A 17,674-nucleotide genomic window follows, 5' to 3' on the forward strand; every position below is an offset into this window, starting at 1 on the left:
TAAAAGTTGTTTAAATAGTAAACTAGTAACCTAGGTTTACAGAATATGAGTAAACTAAGATAATTGGTGCAGAAATCCACTTCTGGGGCCCACTTGGTATGTGCTGGGGCTGAGACTTAAGTCTCTCACGTGCTTGGGCTGTTTCTGGAGTTGAACGCCAGGTTGTAACGTGTTTTGGACGTTGAACTCCAACTTGTAACCTGTTTCTAGCGCTGGACGCCAGACTGCAACATGGAACTGGCGTTGAACGTCAGTTTACGTCGTCTATCTTCACGCAAAGTATGGACTATTATATATTGCTGGAAAGCCCTGGATGTCTACTTTTCAACCCCATTGAGAGAGCGTCAATTGTACTCCTGTAGCTCCAAAAAATCCATTTCGAGTGTAGGGAGGTCAGGATCCAACAGCATCAGCAGTCCTTTTTCAGCCTAACGCATATTTTTGCTCAGCTCCCTCAATTTCAGCCAGAAAATACCTGAAATTACAGAAAAACACACAAACTCATAGTAAAGTCTAGAAATATGATTTTTGCCTAAAAACTAATAATATTCTACTAAAAACTAATTAAAACATACTAAAATCTACATGAAATTACCCCCAAAAAGCGTATAAAATATCCGCTCATCAATGATCAATGTAATGAGCAGTGAGACACATATAATTCAGATTTTGCACAGAAGTCCAATAATCAGTAGTTAAACAAACAGATTGATTCGGTTGTTTGAACACAGTTTTCAACCTATTCTTCTCACTAATATAAAGATTCCAACAATCCTTAGCAACAGTAATCCTTCCTAGAAGTGGAAATCTAGGTTGCACAATACTCATATAGAATCTGAATCCCTCTCCCTCAACAAACTTGAACAGTAGCTCATCAACAATTATCATCCTAGCAAGGGCTTTTCTACACATTTCAGCATCAAAAGTAACTGCAGTAAATACCCCTTCACCCTCTTTTATTTATTGGAAGGTAAGGATTGTTTGACTAGGGTCACCCGAGTCTCTAGGAAATTTTTTACATTGATTCAACAAATGATAACGCATATTAGTTGCACCATTTCTATGAGAGTCACATGCATATGATGCACCACACCAATTACATTTAGCCCTAGAATGTGATGGCTTGGACTTAGGATCCCTTGTAAAGTGTTCCCAAGTCCAGGATCTAGGTCTAGAAGGTTTTCTGTTACCTTCATTGGCTTCATCCTTGCCATCCTCTTCATCAGTGTCCACATTGCTTGGAGCTGGATTTGTAGGAGTTGCTCCTGAAGTTGCACCCACATTAGTTGAATCAACCTTCCTCTTCTTTGATCGAGGATGGGGCGGGGGTTTGGTAAGCGCGCCACTGTCCATTGAGGAACGTACCACGGAATCGACATTTTCACCCCCAACTTCAGGCGTCCGTTCATTGGGCACCTCATTGCTTGTTGGCTGCATACATATAAACAAAACAATGAAAAAGGAGCATTTTTAACTCATGAACAGAACCAACAGTTTTGTTTCCATCAACAAAACCACAACAGCTCATAAGCAGCCAATCAACAATTAGTTATATATTAACAAATAAATAAATTTGGTTGATATCAATACTGAAGTCAAAATGATGTTTGTTATAAGAGTATATGCATAGTGTTTTTTTTTCAATGTAACCATGTTCATTAATAAACAAAGATGCAACCAGACTTCTATGAAAAAGGTGCAGACAACCTCTATATAAAATAAACCAATACCTTCTACCAGAACAAGAATTTTCTATCCTAATTCCTGTCCAAGCATACAATAAAAACAACACAGCAAGGAGTTAAGTTAACAAAAACAAGGAGTGCATATTTATAAGTATATGTGCATATTTATAAGGTGCAAAGCTTGTTAAGTATATGTGCATATTTATAAGGCATTGTTCAGCAAGGAGTTAACAAAAACAACACAGCAACATAATTTTTTCTAAGGCTTCAGCAATGATCAGTATCACAAATAAGAGTTAAAAAAATAATTTTACAATATTAAAAAGATTGATTAATATTTACTAATAAAAAGTTAGTTACTGAGTTATTTATAAATAGATAAGTACACATTTTAATTTATCTTAATATATGTGCATAGTTATAGCTACTAGCTAGGAACCTCACGAATTCACGATTGGTCAATAAGAGCACATGAGAGATCTAAATTAAAAGAAAGTAAGAGTACTTTAATATTAATTTGTAGTGATTTGTACACAGATACGATGTAAGATGTGATTTGAGAAACTTCTAAGTAGTTACAATAAAGTAGTATAGAAAAGGCATTGTTCTTGTTCGTGTTGTTCAGCAAGGAGTTAACAAAAATAACACAGCAACATAAATTTTTCTAAGGCCTCAGCAATGATCAGTAATTCAGTATCACAAGAACAAGAAAGAGCAATCAAAGAGACTCACTAGTAGTTAACAAAAACAACACAACAACATTAACTAAAAAATAAAAGTTGCAAAGTTTTTCTCAGATCTAACAACTCCAGAACTTCATTTTTTCTGTTCATTAACTCTGCATATTTTTAAATAAGTCTTCCAAATCACTAAACATACAATCAGAAACTCACATAACAATACAAATAACCAAACACAAAATCTTACCTCCGACGAAGACATAGCTCTGTTTCGTTTTGGGTTTTTGCAGGAGAGGGACTGGTTGTTCCGCGACTCGGCCACTGAAGTCTTGCTCGGCGGCTGGACTGGTTGGACGTTGGAGTGCTGCTCGAGTGCTCGGCTTTGGCTTTGTTGCTCGGCAACCCTGCGACGGCGACCCTGCAACGGCGATGATGAATGACCTCGAGGCTTCGAGCGACGACTGGCGAGTTTTCTGTCTCCCTCAGCCTCTCCTTCTCTCAAGTATGGAGGTCGGAGGTGGAACCGTGGAACCTTCAAAGAATGGGGGAGAGAAGTGTGGGTGACTGGCAGACTGGGTAAGTGGGTATAGGGTAGGGTTTGCGGCTGAAGAAGAAAGGGGAAGAAGAAAGCTAGGTTATTTTTCTGAGTTTACCTTTTATACCTAGGTTAAGGGGCAACTTAGTAAATTCACACTCCACTGAACCCTCATTCTTTGGTTCAGTCTGGTTCGGTTCGGTTTTAGCAAAGGCAACCGAAAATCGAACCGAATCGATCGGTTTAGTTCGAAAAAACAAAAAAAAAACCGGTTTTTTTGGTTTTTTCAATCGGTTGTTGTAAAATTCGGTTCGGTTCTGCGATAATTTTTGGTCCAGTTCGGTAATTTACACCCCTATCCTCTGGTGACGAAGGATCAGCACCACTACCAGTCCAACAAGTCAGACACGATAGCTCCGGCCACCACCCACGAGCCGGACACGTCAGCTCCGACCAGTACAGAAGATCTCATCCGAGATCAACCTACAGTTTCAGGTAACCCTCGGAACATTGGCTCCATTGTCGGGGACCTGGAAGTTATCCCATCATCATGGCAGACAACCTTGACAGCAACCACAACTCTGATTTGGAGAACAGAACGCCACATAAGAACGTGGAGGTCACACTAGACGATGCTTCTCAACCTAACAAAGACAAGAACCAACCAAACACGGGGGCCATGGAGGCACTTCAGGATCGCCTAAAACAACTCGAAAAAGAGGTTGAGTATCAGCGGGAAGCCGAGAGACCTACGAAGGGAAGCTAGACGACGTCGCAAATTAGAGGACAAGCTCCTAAAGCTCGAAGCCAATCTCAAAGCTAAAAATACTCGATCTAGCCACGAAGATAGCTCCCGTAAGGACCAAGACCCATTCACCAAAGAGATCATGAAGGCCAAAATCCCAAAAGACTTCAAACCTCCCGACATGACTCAATACGATGGCACATTAGATTCCAGCCACCATCTCAGCAACTTCTGAAGCAAAATGTACCTCACCGACACCTCAGATGCAATTCGGTGCAAAGTCTTCCCGACTACCTTGACGAAGACAGCAATTAAATGGTTCGATAATCTGCCCCCCAGGTCCATCTCAAGCTTTGACGACTTAGCCAAAAAGTTTCTAGTTAGATTCTCCATCCAGAAGGACAAAACTAAACACGCTCCAAGTCTACTCGGGATCAAGCAAGGAGATCGGGAAAGTCTTCGTAGCTACATGGAAAGATTCAATAGGGCATGTTTGGACATACAAAGTTTACCAACAGAAGCAGCCATTATGGGTCTCATCAATGGCCTGCGAGAGGAACCTTTCAGTCACTCCATATCGAAAAAACATCCCACATCTCTAAATAAAGTACAAGAACGATCAGAAAAGTACATCAATATGGAAGAAAACTCTCGATTAGGAGAGACCTCAAAGCCCGGCTTCTCCTACTCCTCCCGAGATAAGGATAAGGAGTCCAAGAAAAAAGAAGATCAGCATGGAGAAAAAATAAAAAATACCACAATTACACCCCTCTTCGGGTGTCTTTTGTAGATGTCTATCGAGAAGTATGCCACACAGAAAAGATACCGCCACCTCACCCACTCAAAAGCAAGAAAGGAGGAGGAAATCAGACAGAATACTGTGAATACTATCGAATCTATGGACATCCCACCAACGAGTGCTTCGATTTGAAGAATGTCATAGAAAAATTAGTAAGAGAAGGAAGACTAGATCGGTACCTAGCTAGCAAAATAGATGAGCCAAGAAAAAGAAGAAGAGACGAAGAGGTCGGACGAACTGAACGACCACCTCGTACCCCGGAGAGACATGTCCACATGGTACACAGAGGATTTGCGGGAGGAGGAATCTCCAAATCATCTCGCAAAAGACATCTGAAGGAAGTATATCATGTCGAAGGAGGAGAAGGAACACCCGAACTCCCCACTATCACCTTCACCAAAGAGGACGCAGCTGGCGTCATCTCAGGACATGACGATCCCATGGTCATCACTATCATATTAGTCAATGCTAATCTCCACCGCACGTTGGTAGACCAGGGAAGCTCAGCTGATATACTGTTTAAAACCGCCCTCGACAAACTCGGCCTAGAGGAAAAAGAGCTCAGAGCATATCCGAACAGCCTATTCGGGCTGGGAGACATTCCAATCCAACCCATTGGATACATCTCATTGCACACAACCTTTGGAAAAGGAAATCGGTCAAGGACACTCAACATAGACTACATCGTGGTCGACGTAAGTACCGCTTACAATGCCCTGATAGGTTGGACAACGCTAAATCAACTCGGTGCAGTAGTATCGACTCCACATCTGTGCATGAAGTTCCCAACCACAGAAGGGATCGCTACAATAAGAGCAGATCAGAAGACAGCACGCCGCTGTTACAACAAAGTCTGAACCTCAGGGGTAAAGGAGAGGAAATCCACACCATTGAACTCGGAAGAGTTCGAAGGCGGGAAGAACTTCATCCACAACCTGAAGGCGAGACAGAAAAAGTCCAAATTGGAGACACTTCAGAAAAAACAACTAATATTGGCACAATCCTAAAAGGAGACGTAAAGGAGTCCCTCATACAATTCTTAAGAGACAATGTCGACCTCTTTGCATGGAAGGCCGCAGACATGCCAGGCATAGACCCTAAGTTAATGTGCCACAAGTTGGCAGTTTACCCAGGATCTCGGCCAGTACAGCAGAGACGTAGAAAGCTCGGACCAAAACGATCCCAAGCTGTGGAAGAGCAGGTACAAGCTCTACTGGAGGCAGGATTCATAAGAGAAGTCAAGTACCCACTATGGCTAGCTAACATCGTCTTGGTGAAAAAATCAAATGGAAAGTGGCGGATGTGCACTGGTGCGCGAAATTGTGAACAATACTTTTTTCACAACTCTCATAATCCCCGGTAATGGCTCCAAAAACTTGGTAGCTCAATACCATGGCATTACACAACTTCGCACAACTAACCAGCAAGTGCACTGGGTCGTCCAAGTAATACCTTACGTGAGTAAGGGTCGATCCCACGGAGATTGTTAGCATTGAAGCAAGCTATGGTCATCTTGTAAATCTTAGTCAGGCAAACTCAAATGTATATGATGATGAACGAAAATAACATAAAAGATAAAGATAGTGATACTTATGTATATCATTGGTGTAAGAGCTTCAGACAAGTGTATGAAGATGCCTTCCCTTCCGTCTCTCTGCTTTCCTACTGCCTTCATCCAATCCTTTCTTACTCCTTTCCATGGCAAGCTCGTGTAGGGTTTCACTGTTGTCAGCAGCTACCTCCCATCCGCGCAGTGAAAGCTAATGCACGCACTCTGTCACAGTGCTGCCAATCACCGGTTTGGTTCCCTCCCCTACCGGAATAGAATCACTCTTTTGCGTCTGTCACTAACGCCCAGTAGGTTACAGGTTTGAAGCACGTCACAGTCATTCAATCATTGAATCCTACTCAGAATACCACAGACAAGGTTAGACCTTCCGGATTCTCTTGAATGCCGCCATCAGTTCTTGCCTATACCACGAAGATTCCGATTAAAGAATCCAAGAGATATTCACTAAGCCTCAGATGCTTGTAGAACAAGAATGGTTGTCAGTCACCTTGTTCATGAGTGAGAATGGTGATGGGCGTCAATCATCACCTTCATCATGTTGAAGAACAAGTGATATCTTGGACAAAGAACAAGTGGAATTGAATGGAAGAACAATAGTAATTGCATTAATACTCGAGGTACAGCAGAGCTCCACACCTTAATCTATGGTGTGTAGAAACTCCACCGTTGAAAATACATAAGAACAAGGTCTAGGCATGGCCGAATGGCCAGCCTCCAAAGGCCTAAGATAGCATAAAACAAAGATAGCTACCAAAAGTCTCTCTTAATACAATAGTAAAAGGTCCTACTTATAGAAAACTAGTACATAGATGAGTAAATGACATAAAAATCCACTTCCGGGCCCACTTGGTGTGTGCTTGGGCTGAGCAATGAAGCTTTTTCGTGTAGAGACTCTCCTTGGAGTTAAACGCCAGCTTTAGTGCCAGTTTGGGCGTTTAACTCCCAATTAGGTGCCAGTTCCGGCGTTTAACGCTGGAATTTCTTGAGGTGACTTTGAACGCCGGTTTGGGCCATCAAATCTTGGGCAAAGTATGGACTATTATATATTTCTGGAAAGCCCAGGATGTCTAATTTCCAACGCCGTTGAGAGCGCGCCAATTGGGCTTCTGTAGCTCCAGAAAATCCACTTCGAGTGCAGGGAGGTCAGAATCCAACAGCATATGCAGTCCTTTTGAGTCTCTGGATCAGATTTTTGCTCAGGTCCCTTAATTTCAGCCAGAAAATACCTGAAATCACAGAAAAACACACAAACTCATAGTAAAGTCCAGAAAAGTGAATTTTAACTAAAAACTAATAAAAATATACTAAAAACTAACTAAAAGATACCAAAAACATACTAAAAACAATGCCAAAAAGCGTACAAATTATCCGCTCATCACAACACCAAACTTAAATTGTTGCTTGTCCCCAAGCAACTGAAAATCAAATAAGATAAAAAGAAGAGAATATGCAATGAACTCCAAAAACATCTATGAAGATCAGTATTAATTAGATGAGCGGGGCTTTTATCTTTTTGCCTCTGAATAGTTTTGGCATCTCACTCTATCCCTTGTAATTCAGAATGATTGGCTTCTTTAGGAACTCAGAATCCAGATAGTGTTAATGATTCTCCTAGTAAAGTATGATGATTCTTGAACATAGCTATTTCTTGAGTCTTGGCCGTGGCCCAAAGCACTCTGTCTTCCAGTATTACCACCGGATACATACATGCCACAGACACATAATTGGGTGAACCTTTTCAGATTGTGACTCAGCTTTGCTAAAGCCCCCAATTAGAGGTGTCCAGGGTTCTTAAGCACACTCTTATTTGCCTTGGATCACAACTTTTTTTTTTCTTTCTTTTTCTTTCTTCTTTTTTTTTCGGTTTTTTTTTTCGTTTGCTTCTTTCTTTTTTTTTTCTGCTTTTTCTTGCTTCAAGAATCATTTTTAATGATTTTTCAGATCCTCAGTAACATGTCTCCTTTTTCATCATTCTTTCAAGAGCCAACATTCATGAACCACAAGTTCAAAAGACATATGCACTGTTCAAGCATACATTCAGAGAACAAAAGTGTTGCCACCACATCAAATTAATTAAACTACTATAAAATTCAGAATTCATGCAATTCTTTCCTTTTTCAATTAAGCACGTTTTTATTCAAGAAAGGTGATGGATTCATAGGACATTCATAATTTTAAGGCATAGACACTAAGACACTAATGATCACAAGACACAAACATGGATAAACATAAAGCATAAAAATTGAAAAACAGAAGAATAAAGAACGAGGAAATCAAGGAACGGGTCCACCTTAGTGATGGCGGCTTTTTCTTGCTCTTGAAGATCCTATGGAGTGCTTGAGCTCCTCAATGTCTCTTCCTTGTCTTTGTTGCTCCTCCCTCATGATTCTTTGGTCTTCTCTAATTTCATGGAGGAGAATGGAGTGTTCTTGATGCTCCACCCTTAGTTGTCCCATGTTGGAACTCAACTCTCCTAGGGAGGTGTTTAATTGCTCCCAATAATTTTGTGGAGGAAAGTGCATCCCTTGAGGAATCTCAGGGATCTCATGGTGAGAGGGGTCTCTTGTGTACTCCATCCTTTTCTTGGTGATGGGCTTGTCCTCATCAATGGGAGTATCTCCCTCTATGTCAACTCCAACTGAATAACAGAGGTGACAGATGAGATGAGGAAAGGCTAACCTTGCCAAGGTGGAGGTCTTGTCCGCCACCTTGTAGAGTTCTTGGGCTATAACCTCATGAACTTCTATTTCTTCTCCAATCATGATGCTATGGATCATGATGGCCGGTCTATGGTAACTTCGGACCGGTTGCTAGTGGGAATGATTGAGCGTTGTATGAACTCTAACCATCCTCTAGCCACGGGCTTGAGGTCATGCCTTCTCAATTGAACCGGCTTTCCTCTTGAATCTTGCTTCCATTGTGCGCCCTCTTCACATATGGTTGTGAGGACTTGGTCCAACCTTTGATCAAAGTTGACCCTTCTAGTGTAAGGGTGCTCATCTCCTTGCATCATAGGCAAGTTGAACGCTACCCTCACACTCTCCGGACTAAAATCCAAGTATTTCCCCCGAACCATAGTGAGATAATTCTTTGGATTCGGGTTCACACTTTGGTCATGGTTCTTGGTGATCCATGCATTGGCATAGAACTCTTGAACCATCAAGATTCCGACTTGTTGAATGGGGTTGGTAAGTACTTCCCAACCTCTTCTTCGGATCTCATGGCGGATCTCCGGATATTCACCCTTTTTGAGTGAAAAGGGGACTTCGGGGATCACCTTCTTCAAGGCCACAACTTCATAGAAGTGGACTTGATGCACCCTTGAGAGGAATCTATCCATCTCCCATGACTCGGAGGTGGAAGCTTTTGCCTTCCCTTTCCTCTTTTTAGAGGTTTCTCCGGCCTTGGATGCCATAAATGGTTATGAAAAAGCAACGCTTTTACCACACCAAACTTAAAATGTTTGCTCGTCCTCGAGCAAAAGAAGAAAGAAGAGAGTAGAAGAAGAAGAAATGAGGAAGAGGGGGAAGGTGGTGTGTTCGGCCAAGAAGGGAAAGAAGGGGTGTTTAGGTTGTGTGAAAATGAAGGGTTGAAGAAGGGTATATATAGGAGAGAGGGGTGTAAGGGTTTGGCCATTATGGGTGGGTTTGGGAGGGAAAGTCGTTTGAATTTGAAGGGTGAGGTTGGTGGGGATTTATGAAGGATGGATGTGAGTGGTGAAGAGAAAGATGGGATTTGATAGGTGAAGGGTTTTTGGGGAAGAGGTATTGAGGTGATTGGTGAATGGGGGAAGAAGAGAGAGAGTGATGGTGGGGTCCTGTGGGGTCCACATATCCTGTGGTGTCAAGAAAAAGTCATCCCTGCACCAAATGTTGCTCAAAATCACGTTTTGAACCTTTTCTGGCGTTAAACGCCGGGCTGGTGCCCATTCCTGGCGTTTAACGCCAGGTTGTTGCCCTTTACTGGCGTTTAACGCCAGTCTGGTGCCCCTTTCTGGCGTTAAACGCCCAGAATGGTGCCAGACTGGGCGTTAAACGCCCAACAGCTAGCATTACTGGCGTTTGAACGCCAGCTTCTTCTCCTCCAGGGTGTGCTGTTTTTCTTCCTGTTTTTCATTCTGTTTTTGCTTTTTTCATTGTTTTTGTGACTTCTTATGATCATCAACCTACAAAAAAAGATAAAATAACAAAAGAAAATAGTTAGCTATAAAACATTGGGTTGCCTCCCAACAAGCGCTTCCTTAATGTCATTAGCTTGACAGAGGACTCTCATGGAGCCTCAGAAATACTCAGAACCGTGTTGGAACCTCCCAACACCAAACTTAGAGTTTGAATGTGGGGGTTCAACACCAAACTTAGAGTTTGGTTGTGGCCTCCCAACACCAAACTTAGAGTTTGACTGTGGGGGCTCTGCTTGGCTCTGTTTTGAGAGAAGCTCTTCATGCTTCCTCTCCATGATGATAGAGGGATGTCCTTGGGCCTTAAACACCAAGGATTTTTCATTCACTTGAATGATTAACTCTCCTCTATCAACATCAATCACAGCCTTTGCTGTGGCTAGGAAGGGTCTGCCAAGGATGATGGATTCATCCATGCACTTCCCAGTCTCTAGGACTATGAAATCAGTAGGGATGTAATGGTCTTCAATCTTCACCAAAACATTCTCTACAAGTCCATAAGCTTGTTTTCTTGAATTGTCTGCCATCTCTAATGAGATTCTTGCAGCTTGCACCTCAAAGATCCCTAATTTCTCCATTACAGAGAGGGGCATGAGGTTTACACTTGACCCTAAGTCACACAAGGCCTTCTTGAAGGTCATGGTGCCTATGGTACAAGGTATAGAAAACTTCCCAGGATCTTGCCTCTTTTGAGGCAGTTTCTGCCTAGACAAGTCATCCAGTTCTTTGGTGAGCAAAGGTGGTTCATCCTCCCAAGTCTCATTTCCAAATAACTTGTCATTCAGTTTCATGATTGCTCCAAGGTATTTAGCAACTTGCTCTTCAGTGACATACTCATCCTCTTCAGAGGAAGAATACTCATCAGAGCTCATGAATTGCAGAAGTAAGTCCAATGGAATCTCTATGGTCTCAATTTGAGCCTCAGATTCCCATGGTTCCTCATTGAGGAACTCAGAGGAGGTTGGTACACGCCCACTGAGGTCTTCCTCAGTGGCGTCCTCCTCCTCTCTTTCCTCTCCATGTTCGGCCATGTCTATGGCTTTGCACTCTCCTTTTGGATTTTCTTCTGTATTACTTGGAAGAGTACTAGGAGGGAGTTCAGTAATTTTCTTGCTCAGCTGTCCCACTTGTCCTTCCAAATTTCTGATGGAGGACCTTGTTTCATTCATGAAACTTTGAGTGGTCTTTATTAGATCAGAGACCATTGTTGCTAAGTCAGAAGTATTCTGCTTAGAACTCTCTGTCTGTTGCTGAGAAGATGATGGAAAAGGCTTGCTATTGCTAAACCTGTTTCTTCCACCATTATTGTTATTGAAACCTTGTTGAGGTCTCTCTTGATTCTTCCATGAGAAATTTGGGTGATTTCTCCATGAAGAATTATAGGTGTTTCCATAGGGTTCTCCTAGGTAATTCACCTCTTCCATTGAAGGGTTCTCAGGATCATAAGCTTCTTCCTCAGATGAAGCATCCTTAGTACTGTTTGGTGCATTTTGCATTCCAGACAGACTTTGAGAAATCAAATTGACTTGTTGAGTCAATATCTTGTTCTGAGCCAATATGGCATTCAGAGTATCAATCTCAAGAACTCCTTTCTTCTGACTAGTCCCATTGTTCACAGGATTCCTTTCAGAAGTGTACATGAATTGGTTATTTGCAACCATTTCAATCAATTCTTGAGCTTCTGCAGGCGTCTTCTTCAGATGAAGAGATCCTCCAGCAGAGCTATCCAAGGACATCTTGGATAGTTCAGAAAGACCATCATAGAAAATACCTATGATGCTCCATTCAGAAAGCATGTCTGAGGGACATCTTCTGATTAATTGTTTGTATCTTTTCCAAGCTTCATAGAGGGATTCTCCATCCTTCTGTCTGAAGGTTTGGACTTCCACTCTAAGCTTACTCCATCTTTGTGGTGGAAAGAACTTTGCCAAGAAGGCATTGACTAGCTTTTCCCAAGAGTCCAGGCTTTCTTTAGGTTGAGAATCTAACCATATTCTAGCTCTGTCTCTTATAGCAAAAGGGAATAGCATCAGTCTGTAGACCTCAGGGTTAACCCCATTAGTCTTGACTGTGTCACAGATTTGCAAGAATTAAGCTAAGAACTGATGAGGATCTTCCATTGGAAGTCCATGGAACTTGCAATTCTGTTGCATTAGAGAAACTAATTGAGGCTTAAGCTCAAAGTTGTTTGCTCCAATGGCAGGGATAGAGATGCTTCTCCCATAGAAATCAGGAGTAGGTGCAGTAAAGTCACCCAGCACCTTCCTTGCATTGTTGGCATTGTTGTTGTTTTCGGCTGCCATGTGTTCTTCTTCCTTGAAGAATTCGGTCAGGTCCTCTAAAGAGAGTTGTGCTTTAGCTTCTCTTAGCTTTCTCTTCAAGGTCCTTTCAGGTTCAGGATCAGCTTCAACAAGAATGCCTTTGTCTCTGCTCCTGCTCATATGAAATAGGAGAGAAAAAGAAAATGTGGAATCCTCTATGTCACAGTATAGAGATTCCTTGAAGTGTCAGAGGAAAAGAGAAATAGTAAGAAGAAGGAGAAGAAGAATTCGAACTTTAATTAGATAAGGTTCGAATTGTGCATTAAGAAGGAGTAGTACTCCATAAATAGAAGGATGTGGGAAGGAGGGAAGAGAATTTTCGAAAATTCAATTAAAAGATTTTGAAAACATTTTGAAAATTTGATTGATAATTTTCGAAAATTAAAAGTGAAAAAGAAATCAAGTGATTTTTGATTGAAATTAAAAAGATTTGATTGAAAACTATTTAAAAAAGATGAGGTTAAAAAGATTTGATTGAAAAGTTATGGTTTTAAAAAGATGTGATTGAGAAGATATGATTTGAAAACAATTTGAAAAGATATGATTTAAAAAAAAAATTGATGACTTGCCTAACAAGAAAAGATATGATTTAAACATAAAACCTTCCTCAACAGAAAAAGGCAAAAAATGTTCAATCAAATCATTAATTGTTAGTAAGTATCTTTGAAAAAGGAAAGAAATTGATTTTGAAAACATTTGATTGAAAAGATATGATTTGAAAAAGATTTGATTTTGAAAAACTTTGAAAACTTGAAAAAAAATTGATTTGAAAACAAAATTCTTCCCCCTAGCACCATCCTGGCGTTAAACGCCCAGAATGGTATACATTCTGGCGTTTAACGCCCAAAATGCTACCTCTTTGGGCGTTAAACGCCCAACCAGGTACCCTGGCTGGCGTTTAAACGCCAGTCTGCCTTCTTCACTGGGCATTTTTGAATGCTCAGCTTTTTCTGTATAATTCCTCTGCAGCATGTTCTGAATCTTCAATTCTTTGTATTATTGACTTGAGAAGACACAAATTAAAAATATTTTTGGATTTTTAATAATCAAAATGCAACAAGAATCAAATAACAATGCATGCAAGACACCAAACTTAGCAGTTTGTGTACTACTGACACTATATGAGACACATAAATACTCAAGCCAAAAGAATTCAAAGATCAGAGTAAGAAATCATCAAGAATTACTTGAAGATCCTTAAGACACATGAATGAATGCATGCAATTGACACCAAACTTAAGATGAGACACTAGACTTAAGCAAGAAACAGCAAATATTTTTTTTTTTGGTTTTTATGATTTTGTAAAAAATTTTTTTGTGTTTTTCGAAAATTAAGTGGAAAAAGGTATCAAAATTCTTAATGAGAATTTCCAGGAATCAGTGCAATGCTAGTCTAAGACTCCGGTCCAGGAATTAGACATGGCTTCACAGCTAGCCAAGCTTTCAAAGAAAGCTTCGGTCCAAAACACTAGACATGACCAAAGGTCAGCCAAGCCTTAGCAGATCACTGCTCCAAAAGCAAAATTGATGAAAATCAACAAGCTCTTGTGGTGATAAGTTGAAACCTCGGTCCAATCAGATTAGACATGGCTTCTCAGCCAGCCAGATTTCAACAAATCATCATGAAACTCTAGAATTCATCCTCAAGAATTTCGAAAAAAATAAATACCTAATCTAAGCAACAAGATGAACCGTCAGTTGTCCAAACTAGAACAATCCCCGGCAACGGCGCCAAAAACTTGGTGCGCGAAATTGTGAACAATACTTTTTTCACAACTCTCATAATCCCCAGTAATGGCTCCAAAAACTTGGTAGCTCAATACCATGGCATTACACAACTTCGCACAACTAACCAGCAAGTGCACTGGGTCGTCCAAGTAATACCTTACGTGAGTAAGGGTCGATCCCACGGAGATTGTTAGCATTGAAGCAAGCTATGGTCATCTTGTAAATCTTAGTCAGGCAAACTCAAATGTATATGATGATGAACGAAAATAACATAAAAGATAAAGATAGTGATACTTATGTATATCATTGGTGTAAGAGCTTCAGACAAGTGTATGAAGATGCCTTCCCTTCCGTCTCTCTGCTTTCCTACTGCCTTCATCCAATCCTTTCTTACTCCTTTCCATGGCAAGCTCGTGTAGGGTTTCACTGTTGTCAGCAGCTACCTCCCATCCGCGCAGTGAAAGCTAATGCACGCACTCTGTCACAGTGCTGCCAATCACCGGTTTGGTTCCCTCCCCTACCGGAATAGAATCACTCTTTTGCGTCTGTCACTAACGCCCAGTAGGTTACAGGTTTGAAGCACGTCACAGTCATTCAATCATTGAATCCTACTCAGAATACCACAGACAAGGTTAGACCTTCCGGATTCTCTTGAATGCCGCCATCAGTTCTTGCCTATACCACGAAGATTCCGATTAAAGAATCCAAGAGATATTCACTAAGCCTCAGATGCTTGTAGAACAAGAATGGTTGTCAGTCACCTTGTTCATGAGTGAGAATGGTGATGGGCGTCAATCATCACCTTCATCATGTTGAAGAACAAGTGATATCTTGGACAAAGAACAAGTGGAATTGAATGGAAGAACAATAGTAATTGCATTAATACTCGAGGTACAGCAGAGCTCCACACCTTAATCTATGGTGTGTAGAAACTCCACCGTTGAAAATACATAAGAACAAGGTCTAGGCATGGCCGAATGGCCAGCCTCCAAAGGCCTAAGATAGCATAAAACAAAGATAGCTACCAAAAGTCTCTCTTAATACAATAGTAAAAGGTCCTACTTATAGAAAACTAGTACATAGATGAGTAAATGACATAAAAATCCACTTCCGGGCCCACTTGGTGTGTGCTTGGGCTGAGCAATGAAGCTTTTTCGTGTAGAGACTCTCCTTGGAGTTAAACGCCAGCTTTAGTGCCAGTTTGGGCGTTTAACTCCCAATTAGGTGCCAGTTCCGGCGTTTAACGCTGGAATTTCTTGAGGTGACTTTGAACGCCGGTTTGGGCCATCAAATCTTGGACAAAGTATGGACTATTATATATTTCTGGAAAGCCCAGGATGTCTACTTTCCAACGCCGTTGAGAGCGCGCCAATTGGGCTTCTGTAGCTCCAGAAAATCCACTTCGAGTGCAGGGAGGTCAGAATCCAACAGCATCTGCAGTCCTTTTGAGTCTCTGGATCAGATTTTTGCTCAGGTCCCTCAATTTCAGCCAGAAAATACCTGAAATCACAGAAAAACACACAAACTCATAGTAAAGTCCAGAAAAGTGAATTTTAACTAAAAACTAATAAAAATATACTAAAAACTAACTAAAAGATACCAAAAACATACTAAAAACAATGCCAAAAAGCGTACAAATTATCCGCTCATCATGCACCGACTACACTGATCTCAACAAAGCCTGCCCAAAAGATCCTTATCCACTCCCAAGTATCGACGCTTTGGTGGATGCCTCCTCCGAATACAAATACCTCTCGTTTATGGACGCCTATTCAGGATACAATCAAATCCCGATGTACCCACCTGATCAAGAAAAAACCTCATTCTTAACCCCGAAAGCAAACTACTGCTACATCGTCATGCCGTTTGGACTCAAAAACGCAGGAGCCACTTATCAAAGATTAATGAATAAGGTCTTCGCAGACCACATCGGGAAAGTCATGGAAGTCCATGTAGACGACATGTTAATAAAGACACAAAGTGAAGAGTCATTACTGTCCGACCTCACCCAAGTATTCGACACTATAAGAAGGCATGGCATGCGACTTAACCCTACAAAATGCACCTTCGCAGTAGAAGCTGGCAAATTCTTGGGTTTTATGCTCACACAAAGAGGAATCGAGGCAAATCCGGATAAATGCCAGGCTATACTCGACATGAAGAGTCCGACCTACGTCAAAGAGGTACAACAACTTAATGGAAGATTGGCAGCCTTGTCCAGATTTCTAGCTGGATCGGCAATAAGATCTCTCCCCTTCTACGCCACTCTAAGGAAGGGAAAGAGGTTTGAATGGACAACGAAGTGCGAGCAAGTCTTCTAGGATTTCAAAAAGTTCCTGGGACAACCACCTATTCTAACTCGGCCACGGGAAGGAGAACCACTTGTATTGTGTCTCGCAGTAGGAAATCGGGCAGTAGCCTCAGTACTGGTCCGAGAAGACGACAGTGGACAACAACCTATATACTTCATCAGCAAAGCACTACAAGGGTCTGAACTGAACTATCAAAAAATAGAAAAATTCGCCTATGCTCTCATACTAACATCTCGACGACTTCGCCCATATTTCCAAGCCCACATCATCAGGGTTCGGACCAGCCAGCCCATAAAAGGCATTCTGCAGAAAACAGACTTAGCAGGAAGAATCTTGCAATGGGCAGTCGAGTTTTTCAAATTCGACCTTCAATATAAAGCTCAGACAGCCATCACATCACAGTATCTGGCCGACTTCATTGCAGAGTTTACCGACATCCCGAAAATCCCTACAGAATAGAATCTCTACGTAGATGGTTCTTCAAACAAAACCGGAAGTGGCGCAGGCGTGATAATAGAAAGCGATCAGGGAACCCAAATCGAACTTTCCCTCAAATTCGGGTTCCCTGCTTCAAACAACCAGGCCAAATATGAGGCACTACTAGCTGGTTTGAAGCTGGCTAAGGAGGTTGGAGCTCAAAAGCTTATTATCTTCAGCGACTCGAAAGTGGTCACCTCTCAAATAGCAGGGAGCTACCAAGCCAAAGATCCCACCATGAAAAAAGTACTTGGACAAAACCAAGGAACAGCTCGAACAACTCAGGGAATATGAGGTCCGCCACATACCTCGGGAACAGAATGCTCGAGCTGATGCACTCTCAAAACTAGCCAGCACCAAACTAGAGGGCAACAATAGAAGCCTCATCCAGGAGATACTGCAGAACCCGTGCATCTCAAAAGAAGAAAAATTCTTGGCCATAACAGGTCTAGATCAAGGATGGATGACTCCTATAATTAATTACCTCAAAATAGAAACACTCCCCAAAGATAAGAAGGAGGCAAAGAGGTTAAAACGAGAGGCACAATACTATACCATCATAAACAACACTCTATACAAGAGAGGGATTTCAACACCACTATTAAAATGTGTGCTGACTTCCAACACCAAGGAAGTTTTAGAAGA

At 41.5% G+C, this 17,674-nt stretch overlaps 1 pseudogene; it reads right to left on the reverse strand.

Moving 5' to 3' along the window:
- LOC130975407 (zinc finger BED domain-containing protein RICESLEEPER 1-like) overlaps positions 1-17,674 on the reverse strand; it is a 33,461-nt pseudogene that overhangs the window by 12,185 nt on the left and 3,602 nt on the right.

The sequence above is a fragment of the Arachis stenosperma genome, chromosome 4, assembly GCF_014773155.1.
Source record: "Arachis stenosperma cultivar V10309 chromosome 4, arast.V10309.gnm1.PFL2, whole genome shotgun sequence".
Lineage (NCBI taxonomy): Eukaryota > Viridiplantae > Streptophyta > Magnoliopsida > Fabales > Fabaceae > Arachis > Arachis stenosperma.